Source organism: Pinus tabuliformis, chromosome 1_2 (genome assembly GCF_031772625.1).
Source record: "Pinus tabuliformis cultivar Carrire ecotype Pingquan chromosome 1_2, CPIR1, whole genome shotgun sequence".
Classification (NCBI taxonomy): domain Eukaryota; kingdom Viridiplantae; phylum Streptophyta; class Pinopsida; order Pinales; family Pinaceae; genus Pinus; species Pinus tabuliformis.
The window spans coordinates 730,576,236-730,595,246 of record NC_142298.1 but is presented as its reverse complement, the minus strand read 5'-3'; the positions used below and the strand labels follow the sequence as shown (position 1 = coordinate 730,595,246).

Genomic DNA, 19,011 nt, shown 5'->3' with positions numbered 1-19,011 from the left:
TCACCCCGGGACTCAGTTGAAGCAGCTGCAGAAGATTCTGACGGTAATTCCTAGGATACACTAGAGTTTATTGAGCTTGAGAGTAACCGCCATTATTTCAGAACGCATTTCGACAACGATCCCCCTCAAAATCCTTTGATGGCACTTACTTGGGGCCGAAGACGATGCGTTTGATTTAGTGGAGAGAATGCTTAGGTTCAACACCTGGTGTGGTTCTACTGGAGCTTATTACGCTTATTACTGGCAGGCGACCCGTTCCCTTATCATGTTTCATTCACAAACGTTGATTGGTCAAAGGCATTTATCGTGGGAAGGTCATATGTTCAAATTCTGGGTTCTATCTAGATCGCCAAAAGACAAGGTATGTTCTGAAAGATTTCCGCATTTACGCTCAGTGTTACTGAATGCCATTTGCATTTTTCTTAAGGTCAATATGTGTGTTTGCAGATTTAAAGGTTGAAGAGTTCTCAGTGAATACTGTAAATTAATTGGGTGCTGTGTGTTTTCGATGTTTTTTTTCGCAAATTCGTATTTTGTGCTGTATGACAAGAATTACTAAAATTAGGGTTTTAAGGGTTAGGATTTGGGTTTTATGGTTCAAGGTTTAATGATTGGTCTTGTGTGTGTTCTGTGACTATAAATGCGGGTATTCTATGTTTACGTTTTTGAAATTTTAGTGTGGGTTGGCTTCTGTAATGTATAGTGAAATTTGGGCTGCTAAGGTTCAGGGCTTGGGTTGAAGGGTTTAAAGGTTGTTTAAGTGGGTTTTGTAATGGTAACGGGTTTTTGTAGTTGTAGGTTCCGTGACGTTTCCTTCAGATCTGTCTGTCACATGCATTTCTATGTGTAAGAGGCTTCGAGGTTCCAAGTTGGGTATGTTGAAATTTGGGGGTTTTAAGGGTCAGGGTTTGGGTTCTAGGGCTCAAGATTTAAATGAGTGTTTTTGTGGGTTTTCTGGTTGATAACGTGGGTATTGGAATTGTTGTCGTAGCTATTGTAACTTTATTCCAGATTTGTAATTTTTTCCCGTCTAAAAAAAGGGATTTTAGGCTTTTATGGTCTTAATAGTGTATCGAGTGATTTTGATTAAAATTTCTTGTTCTGGGGTTTTCTGGTTTCTGTATAGGATACTGGTTGTTTTGGTGGAATGCGTTGAAGGCTCATGCAATGCAAAGGAAGCTAGAAATCAACATGGATAATCAAAGCACTGAAGAAATGGAAGAAACATGTATTTGAATGCTTAAAAATAAATAAAATATGCCCCTAGGATTAAATCAGGCAGATCCTCCCACTTGCCATGGACCTTACTGTGAAATTTATTCAATCTGACCAATAAGCATATTGGAACTTAAACTTTGAAAAATAACCAATCAATGCTCATGTAACTGAATAGATCAACTCGTTGAATGTTTATTCAATTTGACCATTAAGCATATTGGAACTTGCACTCTGAAACATAATCAATCAATGCTCATGTAACTGAATAGATCAACTCGCTGGATACATTAACACAGAAAACCAACCAAAATTACATCTAAAATCGTCACAAAAATCGTTTTGTTTTTAAACGAGACCAAAGATACGCTACAAAATCTCAAACAAAAAGTTGAGCATTTCCAGTGAGAAAGGACCCAGCAGCTTCAAACCATGAATCTTATAATGCTTCTTTGAATTATAGTTAATGCTTATTTGCACTCGAGTTCCTCTTAACCCAAGAACTTCAGTCACCTTTCATACGCATTACTAGGCATTTAACCTGGGCCAAAAGTACCCAGCCACCTCTCATTCTTAAACTATAGGTAAACTATAGGTAAGTGTTGATAAATGTCTGGTTCCAAAATCGTTTTAAAATTTTCAATCAGTTATGTAGCTTTCCTGTGAAGTTGCGAGTAATGACTAATTTCTAATTTTCTATAATTAGTAATAAAACACTCTGGGAAAGACGACAACATTTCAAGATAAATTTGGTGAGCTCTACAACTGTGCTTCATCAAAGAACAAAATTATCCACACACGATACAACAGTTTGACTAACATTCAAAATATAATGATTCACAAGTACACATGTGAATTGACAGTTTTTTTCTCCAACTATTGACATCAGCAATGTTCAAGGATACGGGAAAATAATATTTCTAGATGGCACATATAACTCCAATGTGCTTTGTCCTCGTTACAGAGAACACAAAAATATTAATGCAGGGTATAAAAACTATACCACTAGTACTACAAATCATTTCTGCTCAAAAAGGGTGATTTAAATCATGCAGCAGCTTAAGAGGGGTAGGGTCCAGTTTCCAAAATAGCCTTACAATTGGACTAATCAAAATAAAATCTGATTCACTTCATAGGCGTAGAGTAAACAGGTACCAAAGAGGTAAGGTGCAAGTGGACGATAAATCATATTCAACACGAGACCAACCCTCGGCATACAAATGCAATTGAAAGTCTTGTGTTATGAGCTCCAAACAAGATCAAAAATGATATACTATTCACCAAATTTTAATCTTCCACAAAGAGACAGATCGATCCTCTAAGATTTGTCAAACAGATAAAAAAATACCAAAATTATGCATAGAATCATCTTTGAACTGTAAAGACTATAGTATATAGTAACCTGGGAGAGTGATGAAGCACTCGATCCCATACATAAATAAAATTCCTTAATAGAAGAAAACACCACTGAAAGTGGTGAAAAGCTGCCAAATGAACTTTGTCAATCTTTTAGATTTACAAAAACAAAGTCAAAAAACCTCTTCAAAGCTAAGTGCTTACTACTAACCACATCCAATAGAAAAGGTTTTATGGAGCCTGATAAGATCAGATCTTGCTTGACCACGATAAGATAAACACCGTACCTACCTAACGTATAAAAGAAGACTGATAAGCTGGAGGAGGGGCAGGCAGTCCACTGCCAAAGTGATGGTTGTTAATTAGTAGAGGAATTGTAAGAACCGGAACCCAACAACGAAGGCCCCGTGTTATCTGATGGATACACATATGGCCTTGAGAGCGAGACTAGACTCCTATTTCCAACACCATAGGCTGCTCCATATAATCCTTGGTTTGATCTGTCATATGCATTTTGGCCCTGTAGGTTGTAGGATGTAACACCTGGAGCTGCACCAGAATATTGTACTCTATCCAAAGACCTATAAAAGCTACTGTCTGCACCATTGGAAGAAGCATAAAGAGCTGGAGTTCTTTCAGCTGCACTTAACGGAGGCATATATACACCAGCATTTCCTCCATTAGCACGAGGATGCATAGGCTGAGACTTAACAGCACCTGCAGACCTTTTTCTGTCAGCCTTAGCTTTCTCTAGCTGAGCTACACGCTTTTGAAGAGGATCTGGTGAGAACTGCGATTCAAGTTTGTGCTCCTCAATGCACTTTATAACAGCTCTGTAAGCAAAAAACTCTTGTATTTGCTTCATTCTGTAGCAGCAAATAAAAATATCGATCAAAAAAGGAACTTCTGATATAACCAACAATACTAAGCCAAAATGATCATCACATAACAAGACATTTTGTATAACAGTAATACAATCGTACCTGTGCAGCAGTAGAGTTATTCCCGCTTTTTAAACTTTCCTGAGAAGCTTTCTTAGCATCTTTCAGATATTCCTTCAACAAAGGAACAGGTGCAAACTTCTCTGTCAGCCCAAATGCATGAGCAAAGTTGACTGCCTCAATTTGTTTTCCACTATTGACCAGGGTTTCTACAACATCTGCATGAAATTGTCACAAAATTTTCAGTTAATCTGAATATGTCACAAACATTTGAAATACCAAAAGACAGTTTAATGTGAAAGAAAAAAAAATACAGACAACTTCAACGGTTTTTTCAATAAAGATAACAGCTATGTCAGCTTGAGACCATTTTCGTAAGTAAACAGTTCCCCACTCATGAAAGGCCTTATGACACTTTACCATAGCTGATCATCTTCAGGTGCCTTTATTAATATCAACAAAATAACTTACGTACAACTTTCTACCTCATAAAAAGAGTTCTACCTAGTAGAGACCACTCAGTATCTGCCTTGCATATGAAATGTTGAGATCTAAAGAAAAGTCTACCAACCCCGTCAACTTTGAAACCCATTCACTAGACTAAACAAAAAACGTTGGGAAGGTTTACTACAGTCGGGATTACCAAAATTTATCTTCAACTCAATCAGCCACAACCAAGTATACTGATAAAATCCACCAGTCCCTCAAAAAAACCAAGCCAGCCATGAATGCCAGAAAAACAACAAAAAGCCTATCTACCAAAATGGATGGGAAATTTTTCCAGCGTAGCCACTGAGACTAACATTACAGAACACCAGCCAACCAACCTGGCATTTTTTATTCAAGTCCAAGGGAACGACATAGTTCAAGTGTCTGCCTGCACCATGCAACTGCAAGAACAAGCTTGCATAAGTCATCTTTATCAAACTCTCACGCAATTCCAAAAGTAGCTAGAAGTTGCAAGAAGGCCTGGGCCTCCAACAAATTGCCACTGGCAACATCTCCTTCAAGGTTTATCTTCGACTTCCATTCATGTGCAATACTTTTGGTTGCTCCTTTATATTTAAGGGCAGAACTGGATGTTCAACACCCAAAATAGGATCTGCCAAAACAGGTACAAGAGATTCCAGTAATAATGTATAGGCCCGGCGTAGAGCCGGGAGCCCAGACTCTTTCTTGTCACTTGACTTTTGTTCAAGAGAATAAAACCCCTCCAAGGACTCTAACACTAACCGTGATGAGTCAATTGCAGAGTTTAATGCAGAGGGAACCTCATTGTGAAGCCCTATTTCCAATTGCAAAAGTCATTAAGAATGGGAAGAAAGGATTTAGGAATTATAATATCTGAAATTGCTATCTTTAAAGTATTATAAAATGAGTTTAGATATTTATATAACAATAATAATATTTAAGTGACTTTGAATAATAGTAGTAGTCTCAAATTTTGAGATTTTTGTAGCCATTTATTGATCAATTGCAGCAGAAATGGGTTACAGGTCTACAGTTGAAAGGTTTGTGTGTATAATTCTTGCTACTGTGCATCTGTTGATCATCAGTTTGTGTTGGGTGAGTTTGACTACAAAGATGCTCTGCATAAATCTATTATGTTTTTGTAGGCTCAACGTACTGTCCAGCAGTAGCTAGAGGATAAGGTGGAGAGGAGATTCTACTCTCACAGATGGACAAATCCAAAATGTAATAACAATATTTTCTCATTTTGGTATTGCCATTTATTCATGAATGTTTTAGAAATGTTGTTTCCTGACTAGATCCTCCAAATCCCGCAAATCCTTCTGCTTCACACATATTGCAAAGAGGGCCATCAAATAGCAGAGAGCAGCCCAGTCAAAAGTTCCTTGTATTTCTACAATGGCACGCATTTCTTACAAGCTCAGGCTGCAAGCCCTCTTTCTGTTATGGCTTTCACATCCTTCCCCTTGTTTGTTGCAGGTAAGTGGGCTTGTATTCTTCTGTTCTTAATTGCTTGCTTTTGATGTATCCCTCGAGAATCAGGGTGCTCTGCCCTTGGGGTGTAAGCAGATTGGTAAAGTGTTGTTTAGTCCTGGGCTATGTCACTAGGTAGAAACCCAGAGGATAAGGTGGGTATGATTGTAGAGCACTGTGTCTCTTTCCACAATCATTCTACATGCATACTTTCATAATTCTTGGTAGCTACAACAGAGGATATTCTATCAGTACTGGCGAGTTTCTTTGTTCAGTAGGGTAACTGATTGAGAGTGTGTTTTTTGGTGTGCAGGTTATGGAAACTGTGAATATATATCACAGTGAGTGATGAGTGTGAGATTGTTACAGAATCTTTGAGATTGGTTATATCCACATCTCCAATAAATAAATTTCAGCAGATTGAGATTCCAAATAAAGAAATTCAACAATAGTGATTTTAATGTGTTTACAAAGATAAACCAATGATTTTTTCCAAATATCTTGAAGCGCGTTATCAGCATTTAGCATCTCCAGTAAGGAAATCCAACGATAATGCTATTGATATGTTTACAAAGAAATATAGTATTTCTATATGGGTCGTTTGGTGAGTATTATTGTATGTGACTGTGTAAATTATGTACAATCCCACGATGTATATCAATGCTCCTCTCGTGGGAGTCCTAGCTAAGCTCCATAGCAACAACATGGAATCACAGTTTGAATTCAAAAAGTTATGATAGTTTTCATAATGAAAATAACGAACTTAATGATGCTCATTTTTTGGAAGTTGTCTCAAATTTTGAGATTTTTGTAGCCATTTATTGATCAATTGCAGCAGAAATGGGTTACAAATCTACTGTTGAAAGGTTTGTGTGTATAATTCTTGCTACTGTGTTGTCTGCTGATCACCCCGGGACTCAGTTGAAGCAACTACAGAAGATTCTGACGGTAATTCCTAGGATACGCTGGAGTTTATTGAGCTTGAGAGTAAACGCCATTATTTCAGAACGCATTTCGACAATGATCCCCCTCAAACTCCTTTGATGGCACTTACTTGGGGCCGAAGACGATGCGGTTGATTTAGTGGAGAGAATGCTTAGATTCAACACCTGGTGTGATTCTACTGGAGCTTATTATGCTTATTACTGGCAGGCGGCCCATTGAACCAGAAACCCTTATCATGTTTCATTCACAGACGTTGATTGGTCAAAGGCATTTATCGCGGGAAGGTCATATGTTCAATCCCACAAATAAATAAAGAATGGCTCCTCTTAACACGATGTAAATTGAGTACCCTGTTCAGCTCGGTGACAACCCTGCAATTAGAGAAGAGAAATGGAGGAAAAGGGCAAACAAAAGTTGTAGAGAAGCCTTTTATTTGGGCACGAGCAGTTGCAGTTTTGTTGAGTTTTTTTGGTTTCTGGATTGATCCATAAACTCCTTTTCTGCTGCATCACAGAGACAAGAACACCCACTTGGGAAGTTATAGCTTTCTTCATCTTTCACAGTTTGTGCACGTCCATTGAAGTTGGTATTAGAGAAGCGTCGGCTTGTCTCTTGATTCCAAATTCAAAATAAATAGATTGAGCTTTCATGTAACACAAAAAGTAATCATGAATTTATACAAATTATACTGATTTATGAAGAAACCATGACCATGAAAACTTCGTATTTTCATTCAAAACAACATAAAAAACAATATAAGTCTGAATGCCATTGTTGAATTTCGATTAATATCATGTGTTACTACTTTAAATGGGATTGAAATAGCCTTTTCTTTGCATAAATTCAAAAATTTGTTTTAAAAATTCAATTCAAATACTCCTTATAATCTAGCGTTTATAGATGCCTCTTGAGGAATAAAAAAAATCAAATCCTCATATATCTAGTTATCTTTTTACAAAAAGTCTGGACATGAAATCCATTATTTTTTCATTTTTATTAGTTTTAGTTTTTAAATAATAAAATTATAGGTTTTATTTCTCCAATGACATATCTGTTGATCTCTATGTAGATAAAACAAAGGGAAACAACTAGAAACGTGATGCCTTCCTCCGTTCACAACACAGAGCTAAGTGCTTCTGTTTGCAATTATTGTAAGTAGAATAGTTGAAGCTTCTGTTTGCAATTATCGTAGAATAGCTGAAATCTCTATTGTGTGGTATGAAGAGAGTAGCCGTTATAAAAATGATTATTTTTTATAAAAAGATGAAACAAAGGGAAACAACTAGAAATGTGATGCCTTCCTCCTTTCACAACACAGAGCTAAGTGCTTTTGTTTGCAATTATCGTAGAATACTTAGCTGAAATCTCTCTTCTGTGGTATGAAGAGAGAGCAGCTGTTATAAGAATGATTACTTTTTATAAAAAGATATTAGAGCATATGTTATTAATGCTTATGCTATCTATATGGTTCTTCATGTATACTAATTCTAAATGGATACTTAGCTGAAATCTCTCTTGTGTGGTATCAAGAAAGCAACCGTTGTAAGAATGATTACTTTTTATAAAAAGATATTAGAGCATATGTTATTAACACTTATGCTATCTATATGGTTCTTCATGTATAATAATTCTAATCTGGATCTTATATCTTTTACTTCTATCCTTTTTTGTATGTTTTACTTCGTTTTTTTGTTGGTAAATTTCTCTCTCATTAATATGATTTAATAGATTTTAAATTTTAGATAAAATAGATTAAGATAGGGCATACCAAATTGAGATTTTGACAACCACCATTTGAAATCTATACCTAATTTTAGCTCTGCTATTTACTTACAATCTGTCACATTAAAATCTCTAAAAAAAATGTTTTCATGGAAATTGTTCATCAATAAAGTTATTAAAAAATCCATAATTTAATCAAAAGACATCTAAAGTGTGGAACCTTAATGTAAATGTAAAATCAATGAATAGTGTGAAGTTGGTAACCTGCTCAAAATTCTGACAATAAAAGAGGTGAACAACCTAACCAATATCAACACTCTTGGTTTTGTTTCGCTATACATTTGGTTTACAAGTGGAGAAATGGAAATTTAGTTTTGATTATAAAAATGGAAATAAAAATGATTTGGAAATGTTTTTTTAATGTTTTAAAATTGTTTTAGGTATTAATAAGTAGAAACCAGAAAAAGAAAAAGAAAAGAAAAGAAATGATTGGAGATAAACTTTTTATAATTTTGTAAATGTTATTGAACTCCAATTCTCAAACAAAATATTTATAAAAGGTAATTGACTGGTCTGTGGATGAAGCAAGCATTTGGAGCCTAATTCGTGAAGTCTGACAATAAAAGAGGTGAACAACCTAACAAATATCAGGTTTTGTTTTGCTATACATTTGGCTTACAAGTGGAGAAATGGAAATTTAGTTTTGATTATAAAAATGGAAATAAAAATGATTTGGAAATGTTTTTTTAATGTTTTAAAATTGTTTTAGGTATTAATAAGTGGAAACCAGAAAAAGAAAAACAAAACAAAACAAAAATGATTGGAGATAAACTTTTTATAATTTTGTAAATGTTATTGAGCTCCAATGCTCAAAAAAAATATTTATAAAAGGTAATTGACTAGTTTGTGGATGAAGCAAGCATTTGGAGCCTAATTCGTGAAGCTAATCCAAGAATTTAAAGCTCAACAATGATGCCCTAACCAGACACCCAATAGGGCATAAACGATGGGTTTATTTTGTATCATCTTAAGGACATTTGGAAGGAATATTTGTGAGAATTCTTGAGACATTTTTAAGGTTAAAGTCTTGGCATAATTCTGAGGGTATGTCCGGAGAGTTGTTGCAAAAAAATATAAAGATATGAACTTACAAATCTGAGGTAGCTCATGTGAGTTGGTAATGTATAATCTTTGTGGGAATGCTTAACACTTTTTTAAGGTTAAAGTCTTGGCATAATTATGAGGGTAAGTCAGAATGAGTAATGATAGGACAAACAACCTTGTATAGAAATTGCAATGATATTTTTCTTAAAGATGACTTAATTGTATCACATTGATTTTGACATGACAACATCAGTAAAATGATATAAGTCGTTGCATCTGGTACACCTATGTTTGGTGCATTAATCACTGTATGAGATTGAAGGAATCTCATGGAACTCTCGATTAGAACTATTGCTTGATTGACAACAGCATGAACCTTGTTTTGTACAACAAGCTAATCCAAGAATTTAAGGTTGAACAATGATAGCATGAACCTTGTGTTGTACAACAAGCTAATCCAAGAATTTAAGGTTGAACAATGATGCCCTAATGGGACACCCGCTAGGGCACAAATGATGGGTTTATTTTGAATCCTCTTAAGGACATTTGGAAGGTAGATTTGTGAGAATTCTTTCCACATTTTTAAGGTTAAAACCTTGGCACAATTTTGAGGGTAAGTCGAGAGATTTGTTGCAAACAAATACAAAGATCTGAACTTACAAATATGAGGCAGCTTCTGTGACTTGGCAATGTCCAAGCTTTCAACTATCCCTTGGTATGAGTGAATTTTGTATGCACAGTTTAAGCTTATCCAAGAAAAATAGTCCAACACCAATCTGCGTCCTTTCTTGAGGCTATTGTGGAAGATTTGTTCTACAAAACTACATCATACTTACATATTGTGGTCCAGGTGTTAACAATGAGCACTAAAGTTATTTTAGTTAGAATAGGATAGACATCCTTATATAGAAATTGCAATGAGGTTCTTCTTAAAGGTGACTTAATTGTATCACATTGATTTTGACATGACAACATCAGTAAAATGATATATAAGTCGTTGCAACTAGTACACCTTTGTTTGGTGCATTAATCACTGTATGAGATTGAAGGAATCTGGCACATTCTCGATCAGAACTATTGCTTGATTGACAACAGCATGAGCCTTGTGTTGTACAACAATTGTATAATTGGTGCATTAATCACTAGATGAGATTGAAGGAATCTGGTCGCATTCTCGATCAGAACTATTTCTTGATTGACAACAGCATGGGCCTTGTGTTGTACAACAATTGTATAATTTGATTGTGAAGGATTTAAGGAGAAGTAATGTTGTTTTTTCTAATCCTAGCAAGGATTATCAAATATACTATTTATTGGTCCTTGTGGTATACATTGTTTGGACCTTGTTTTCTCCCTTAATTGTAAGTGCATAAAAATATTAGATTCATAGGATAGGGTACCATTAATCATGTGATCCAATGATCTTGGACGTTTTCTGATTGAATTCTTCAAAACTTATTTCCATTTGATCTTCCAAAATGTGAAGATAGTTTTATTGGTTGGAACAATGCTACAACTTACAAGTTATAATAATAGAGATTCTGTTCTGCATAATGCTTTCCACCTTGCAATATTTTTGTGGATATGGTTAAGCAATATTCTCTTCGAGTAAAGAATAAATTCTTGTGTGTAGAGTAATTGGGTTTACTATAGTAATGATCGTAACATTTTGCAGTGTTTTGTTTGTTGTTATGTGGTTTAGTGGTTGAGACAGGGCATTACCATGTTAATGATCCAAAGTCAAACTTAGAGATCAGAGCCCGCAATTATAAGTTGGTTGAATTTTATGAGATTTATATGCAATATTAATTCAATAATTAAAAAAAAAATATAGACGTAGGCACCCTAAATCAACTTCAATTTATACATCTTTAGAATTTCATTTATGCTACATATCTGCATCTTATGTAAATTTTCCCATTCCCATGTCGGGATTGTTCCTCAATTTATGCCTTAAGGCGTTTCCTTTGCAACCTCTGGTGCAAATGCTAGTTATTTATGTTATATGAAGTCTTATGATATTGTCTATAATTTATTATTTTTCAATTTTTTATTTTATTTTTTTAATTATCTAAATTTAACATTGTTAACCTTTCTAGCTTTTCTTTAACTTGTGAGCTTAATTTATAATTTAAAATACTATAATGCAATTCAAAAATATCTAAATTATTAAAATCATTTAGGATCACACCCAATCTAAATTATGCCTATCTTTAATATGGCTAAATTATTCAATATCTAATCTTTAAAAAACACATTTTTTTTTCATAATCACGTTATAAAAGAAAGCTCTCCTCGGCCAATCATACTAGATTTGATACTCACAACTTGATACATTTTTTATCTATTCAGTTTTAGTGGGAGTCTAAATGGATTCGAGGAGAGTGATTAATGTTGTAGTTTAATTGTTTTATGTTTTTAGAGGTTTTCAAGTATATTTTTAGATTAGTTTTACGTGAAATTTAGTTGGGAATAGTTGGAATTATAAATTTTAGTTATGAATTTATAGATTTCTGGTTTTAATTTTTTTTAAGATATTGAGTCTATTTATACATTCTAAAATCAATAAATAAAAAATATGACGAAAAATTGTTTCACATAGTAGTGAATTTTTTTAAATTTTTTTTATTTTAAATTTTTTTTTTCAGAGAAAAAAAAGCTAGATATATTATATGAGAAATATAAAATGGCTGTGATACATCCTCAGATTTCAGTTCTGTATTCCAGATGTTTACAAAAATCAAAAGACCTGTGATCTACTTAGAAAAGCATATAGTTTATGAAGTTAATCTGAAGCTATCTGATTCCAAATTTTCTATATATGGAAACTGTCTTGCAAATAGAGATTTAAAAGTCTGGTAAAACAAAATCACTAATCTGATATGTTGTATCATCTGATACTATCTCAAGATGCCAATATCCAGGAGAGGAAGATAGACCCATTTTGGAGAGAGTGTCGGTGATCCGGATTTAAACAGGAACGCAACAAATTACAGAGATAACCATATACACAAAGATGCAGCGGAAATAATACTTCATTTCATTAATGGAAAATACTGAAATATGCTTACAACCAGAAATGGAAATAAACCAGCTAGGGCGATGGTAGCTTATCTCTGAGAAGAGATGTGATGGCTACATGCCTCTGAACTGTAAAGGCTACATTGTGGCGGACAATCTGTCCTTTTAGAAAATGTGACTTGTTATTTATAGTATTTTTCAGTTACAATACCACGGGTCAATTCCATGGGTGGATTTTACAATACCACAGGCGGATTCCATTTACAATACCATGGGTAAATTCCATGGGTTGATGAATAATATGGGTGGATGAGTACTATGGGTTGATGCCATTTTCCATTCGGATCATTCCTCCCTCCTTAAGAAGCAATGGTCCCCATTGCGTAAAGTTCCCTCCTGCGAAGCCTTTGTGGAATATGAAGAGCCACTGATGATAAGGGTTTTATGTGGTTAACCCAAAACCCTGATAAACGAAGATCCGAGGATAGAGATACCCTGTAATGCTTGTGACCAACTGTGATTCTGACAGTGTGCGGCCTAGCAAATGGACTTCGATGACAAGGATTTTATGCGGTTGACCCATAACCATGATGTTGGTTGTTGATGAAGTAGCAGGTGCCCACCTGAAACTTGTGTGGCACCCGGTGTTGATCATGTCGCTGCTTGTACTTGGCATTTGATTTCTCAAGAATGTCATGGACCTGCTGGCGAATATGTTGGATGCGCTCAATGAAGCTGGTGGCCTTATCTGTTTCGGACTGGACATGAGCTGAATTCATGTGAGTAGCTGCAAGTGGCATGGCCACATCAATGGGGCATAGTGGCTGGAATCCCAAACCCACCTGAAAAGGGCTATGGCCAGTGGAGCTGTGAAGAGCTCGGTTGTAGCTGTGCTGAACATAGGGGAGGCTCTCATCCCATGTGCGTGGAAGCTTTGAGTTATACATGCGCAGAATGTGCACAATCATCCTGTTGACAACCTCTGTCTGGCCATCAGTTTGAGAATGGAAGGCTGTGGACTTCGTGAGTTTGGTGTCCAGCATTGACCAGAGACTGGACCAAAATGTGCTGAGAAACCGACTGTCCTGATCTGAGATGATAGACTGTGGGATCCCAAAGTGCACCCACACTCGTTCAAAGAAGAGTTTAGCAGTGGCTTCTGCTGTGATATTCTTCTTGCAGGCCACCATAATGGCCATCTTCGAGAACCTGTCGACGACCACAAAAACACAGTCATTTCCATGCTTAGTGGAAGGAAGGCCTGACATGTAATCCATGGAGATGGATTCGCAAGGTCGACTAGGGGTAGGCAACAGGGTATAGAGGCCGTGCTTCTTAATGGTCGGTTTGGCAATGGCACAGGCAGTACATGATCGAATGTACTTCCCAACATCCTGTCGAAGATTCGGCCAATAGAAATAATTTTGCAGTACTGCCACTGTTTTCTCGACCCCGAAATGCCCAGCAGCCCGACTTTAGTGTGCTTCCCAAATCATCCTGGCACGCTCGCTTGAAGGAACACAAAGGTGACCGAGGTGGCATAATAGGGCATCCTGGAGGTGAACATCTGCAACATGCCGACCCTCCAAGAGTGTCTGGTATGTGTGGCTGAATTCTGGGTCGCTTTTGTAGAGAAGTGGCCAATCAGAAGTCTCGTGCCCACAAGAGTTGAGCACGGTGGTTAGCGCCATGATCGGTGGCCGACAGAGGCAATCTGCAACATTATTGGTGCTGCCCTTTTTATACTTGATATTCAAGTGAAACTGTTGCAGGTATGTAGACCACTTCTGATGGCGATCATTCTGCAATTTCCCTTGGGTCTGTATGAACTGCAGAGGTCGGTGGTCTGTGTGGATGACCGTTTCCTTCCCCAAAATGTAATGCTTCCATTGTCGGCAGGCCTGTACAATGGAATACATCTCTTTATCATAAGTGGGGTACTTCCGGACTGTGTCTGAAAGTGTTTCACTGTGATATGCCACTGGATGTCCATGTTGAGTAAGGACTGCCCCAATAGCATAGTCAGAGGCATCTGTCTCGACCTCAAATGGTTGTTGTAAATCTGGTAACGCGAGCACTGGTGCCGTGCAGAGGCGATCCTTCAACTCCCTGAATGCCTTCTGTTGAGATTCAGACCAAAAGAATTTTGCTTTCGCCCCGCCCTTGGTGACTTGACTCAAGGGCCAAGAAATATGAGAAAACCCCAACACAAACCTGCGGTAGAAGTTGGCAAGGCCTAGAAAGCTGCGGAGCTCTGTTAGAGTGGTTGGAGAGGGCCAATCCCGAATGACTTGGATCTTGGCTGGATCGACATGCACCCCCTGTTCATCAATGATGTATCCCAGATACTGAACCTGGGTGATGCCAAAAGTGCATTTCTCCAAATTGGCACATAGCTTGTGTTGCCGCAGTGTTTGGAGAACCTGTCGGATGTGGTGGAGGTGCTCTTCCCAACTCTGGCTGAAGATCAGAATGTCATCCAAGTATACTACTACAAAGGAGTTGGTGAATGGCCGCAAGATGTCATCCATTAGCCTCATAAAGGTTGCAGGAGCATTCGTCAATCCGAAAGGCATGACCAACCATTCGAAGAGGCCCTCCTTGGATTTGAAGGCAGTCTTCCACACATCGGAGGGTTCGATTGGTACCTGGTGATATCCTGACTTCAGATCGATCTTGCTGAAATATTTCGCCCCCTTTAGTTGGTCTAAGAGGTCATCAATCCGCGGGATCGGGTACCTATTACGGACAGTGATCTTGTTCAGCGCCCGATAGTCAATACAGAGTCTCCACGTCCCATCCTTCTTCTGTACCAACACGATCGGGCTCCCACAGGGCGATGAACTCGGACGGATGTGACCTTTCTGCAGGAGCTCCTGAACCTGCCTCTTGATTTCATCGTTCTCCAGAACGGAGCGCCGATAAATTGGTCCATTGGGTAGCGGCGCACCTGGGGTCAGATCGATGGAGTGTTTGACTTGACAGTGCAGAGGAACCCCTGCCGGGGAGGTGAAGATGTCCTCGTACTCCTCCACAACCTTGTCCATCTGTAGTTGTCGTGCAGAGGGACCCCGTTTGGAGGCCGCGGCCACTGTCTTCTTCTTTCCTTGAGGGCGTATCATCAGGAAAACAAATTTCCTGTTTTTGGAAATGATCTTACTGCATTGTTTTGCAGTAATCAAAGAGATGGCGGCAGGTGGTGCTACCTCTGGTATCCTGAACAACTTATTTCCCAATGTAATAATAACAGCACGGGGCCTTGATTCATACACAGCATGTCGCTTCCACAAGTATGGTTGTCCTAGTAATACATCACAAACTTCAAGGGGAGAAATGTCACACAATACCTCATCCGTGAAGGGCTTGATGTTGTATGGAAGGCGACACTGCCGGCTCACGCGAAGATCTCGTCCTTGCTGGAGCCACCCGATGGTGTATGGTTGTGGATGTGCTGTGGTCGGTAAGCCCAACCGCTTCACGACCTCTGCTGAAATGAGGTTCTTTTGACTCCCGCTATCAACAATGAACTGTATCGGGGAGCCCTTTACCCACATCTGGGAGTGGAAGAGACGCTCCTCCTCCTCTGGATCTTCGGGTTCATTTTTCTGGATCTTCGCGGTAGCAACAGTAGCGCTGGGATCCGAATCAATGATCTGCTTCCCTTTTTCATACCCCTTATCGGGTTCTGACTCAGAGTCGGAACATGCATCTGATTCTGAAACCTTTAGCTCAGCCACCAGTGACTGCTTGGCCCGACACTCACTTGTGTTGTGAGTGGAGCTCTTATGGAACTCGCACCATTTTCCAGTGTCCTTTCTCGGCTTTGCGGCGCTGTTCTTTGCTTGCAGCTTTGGCTGGTTGTCTTGGGCTGTCCCGCCTTGGCTTTGTCCTTTGTTCTGTGGTTTAGGGGCACCTTTCCCCTGCTTTGGATTCGCAGATCCAAAGTCTCGCTTCTTTTGTTTAAACTTCTGCTCGACCTTGACGGCATATCGGTATGCTGCGCCGAGCGAGGGATGTTTAGGAATTGTATTTCTTCCTGGATGTACTTGTGCAGGCAGCCACGGTATTTGAGTATCGAATGTTGCTCTGAATCCTTGATACCCAACTTTGTGCGAAGGGTATGGAAAAGATTGGTGAACTTCGGCACGTCTTGGTCCCTTCCCTGCCGCAGCGTGGTCCACTTTATGTATTCATCCTCATAGCTTCCAACAGGGTAGTACTGCTCCTTGATGGCATCCCGGAACGAATCCCAGGTGGGTGCGGCTGAAAATAGTGAGCCAGTACTTTCATCCTTCTGCTCGCAGTAGGTTTCCCACCAGTCCTTGACGTGGTGGGCTGCTTTAAGAAGAGCAAAAACAATCTTTTCCCGACTCGAAAATTCATGAACAGAAAAATAACCCTCTAGCAGATTTAACCATTTATCTACGACATCTGCGTCTATCTGACCCTCGAATATGGGGATTTCAAAATTAACTTGTACCTTAAAGGGTGTGGCGTTTCCAGAGTAGCTACTGGAAGCTGATGCGTTGCTTCTGGGTAGCCGCTGAAGGATCTGGGCAAAGCTGTCCATCATCACGTTCCGTTGTCGCTCGAGGGCTTCTTCGAGCAAGATTTTGATGGGATCTCCTGCCCCCTCGTCTTTCTTCTCGTCCGCCATGGGAGGCCGTCGGGATTTGCGAGGCTGGTCTTGCAAAGGTTCAACCAGTTCAAGCCCTAACTCCTTATATCCCGACCTTGTTGGGGACATGCAAAGAAAAACAGAGAAAAAGTAGACCGCTCTGATACCACTGATCCGGATTTAAACAAGAACGCAACAAATTACAGAGATAACCATATACACAAAGATGCAGCGGAAATAATACTTCATTTCATTAATGGAAAATACTGAAATATGCTTACAACCAGAAATGGAAATAAACCAGCTAGGGCGATGGTAGCTTATCTCTGAGAAGAGATGTGATGGCTACATGCCTCTGAACTGTAAAGGCTACATTGTGGCGGACAATCTGTCCTTTTAGAAAATGTGACTTGTTATTTATAGTATTTTTCAGTTACAATACCACGGGTAAATTCCATGGGTGGATTTTACAATACCACAGGCGAATTCCATTTACAATACCATGGGTAAATTCCATGGGTTGATGAATAATATGGGTGGATGAGTACTATGGGTTGATGCCATTTTCCATTCGGATCAGTCGGCTGTAGAGTTTTTGTCCCTGTCGATGTGCTGAATAGAGCACTGCTCCATGCAGCTCCAGTAGAAGTTGATTCTGTCTCGCCATCCGGACAGATGCTGAGCCAATATGAAATTTTTCCTGTTAACCGAATCTACCAGTAGCTTTGAATCGCCATAGATGGCCACCTGCTAGCCATTTTTTAACAAAACCATTGTTTTTTTTTCTACTTTTCAATATAGATAAGCATTCAAGAACATTTTTGTTTTGTGGAACATGGAATTGCAGGGAGGTTGATTGGGTCGGTATGAAATTTCCGCGCAAATTTATTAAGAAATAGCTTTTGTCAAGCTACCAATAAACCAGGTACACGTTACTGAGTGAGTGGCACTTTTTATGATCTTCTCCTATTGTCCTACACCTTTTTGTTTGCATTACAGATCTTTCCGAAGCTTTAATTCTCAATGCTGTGTGGTGACTGCTGCAAGTGAAGGGAAAAAGGATATAAATGTCTCAAAGTTAACGATGGTCAGAATTTTGCTCGCGGATCTTCAGGCAGGAGAATGAGTATATACTGTTGGCATCTGTGTTTCTATTTGACATATTGTTTTTATGTAAGAAAATGTAACTTGTGAGGTAGAAGACTTGATACGATTCTGTGTAAATTCTTGAGGATTGTAAATGAGGGAGCCAGTTGGGTAGATTCTGCGAAGTGTGGGAGGGAAGGTCTGTGAAATCTTTTGTTGTAATGCAAATATGTGTGATAGATGGATCCACAGACCCACTGTATTGCAAGTTGGGATTATGATGATGGAGTCTTTCTTTGGGAAGCGTAGAAGAAAATATTCTTTGAGGTAAATAATGGTTTACAACTCCATTGGAATAGCATCATGGAAATGGTTTCTTTATTTATGGTAAACTGCAAGTCGCATTTAGAATATAAGGTGTAGTGTAACCATCATTAATTTTTGTTTAACGAGGGGTTGTATTTAATGATTATTACTTTTAAAATATTGATATTTTAAAAATTTAATTTGGTTAATTTTAATTCTATATTTGATTTGTTTTCACTTCTAGATTGATAATTGAATTACGATAGATTTTCTCATCATAAATTTATTTATTTATTTAAATTTACATAATCTAAATATCTTTAAATTTTCTTAACTTTCTTTGTGTATATCATATTTGTTTTTTTTAAACTTATACCACCGTATAAATTCATAATCAAGAAATATTCTTTCTTTTAACTATAAATATTTTACTTTATATAATACATTTTCCTACCCTCAGTTTTTTTTTCTTTTTAATCTATATACTCAAAATATCTTCAAATTTCGTTAACTTTCCTTGTGTACACCTTATTCCCTCTTTTAGAACTTATACAACCATATAAATTCTTAATCTAGGAGTGTTTCTTCTTTCTAACTATAAATCTTCTACTTCATATTAAAGGTGGATATAAATAATTCAATTCTATTTTGAGATGGTTATAAACCTCTCATTTAAATAATAATGAAGCTAAATGTGGATAAATTTTGAGTTAGGTAAATGTAATATTTAAATTAAATAATAATTAGAATGGT

General features: G+C 37.8%; 1 pseudogene across 1 annotated transcript; it reads right to left on the bottom strand.

Moving 5' to 3' along the window:
* Positions 1-1,861: 1,861 nt before the first annotated feature.
* Positions 1,862-5,120, bottom strand: LOC149207841 (FRIGIDA-like protein 4b; annotated as a pseudogene). The gene is made up of 2 exons (XR_016252710.1): positions 3,555-5,120; positions 1,862-3,437 (listed from the first exon to the last, which is right to left on the bottom strand). The product of XR_016252710.1 is annotated as an FRIGIDA-like protein 4b (transcript).
* Between the last annotated feature and the right edge of the window lie 13,891 nt (positions 5,121-19,011).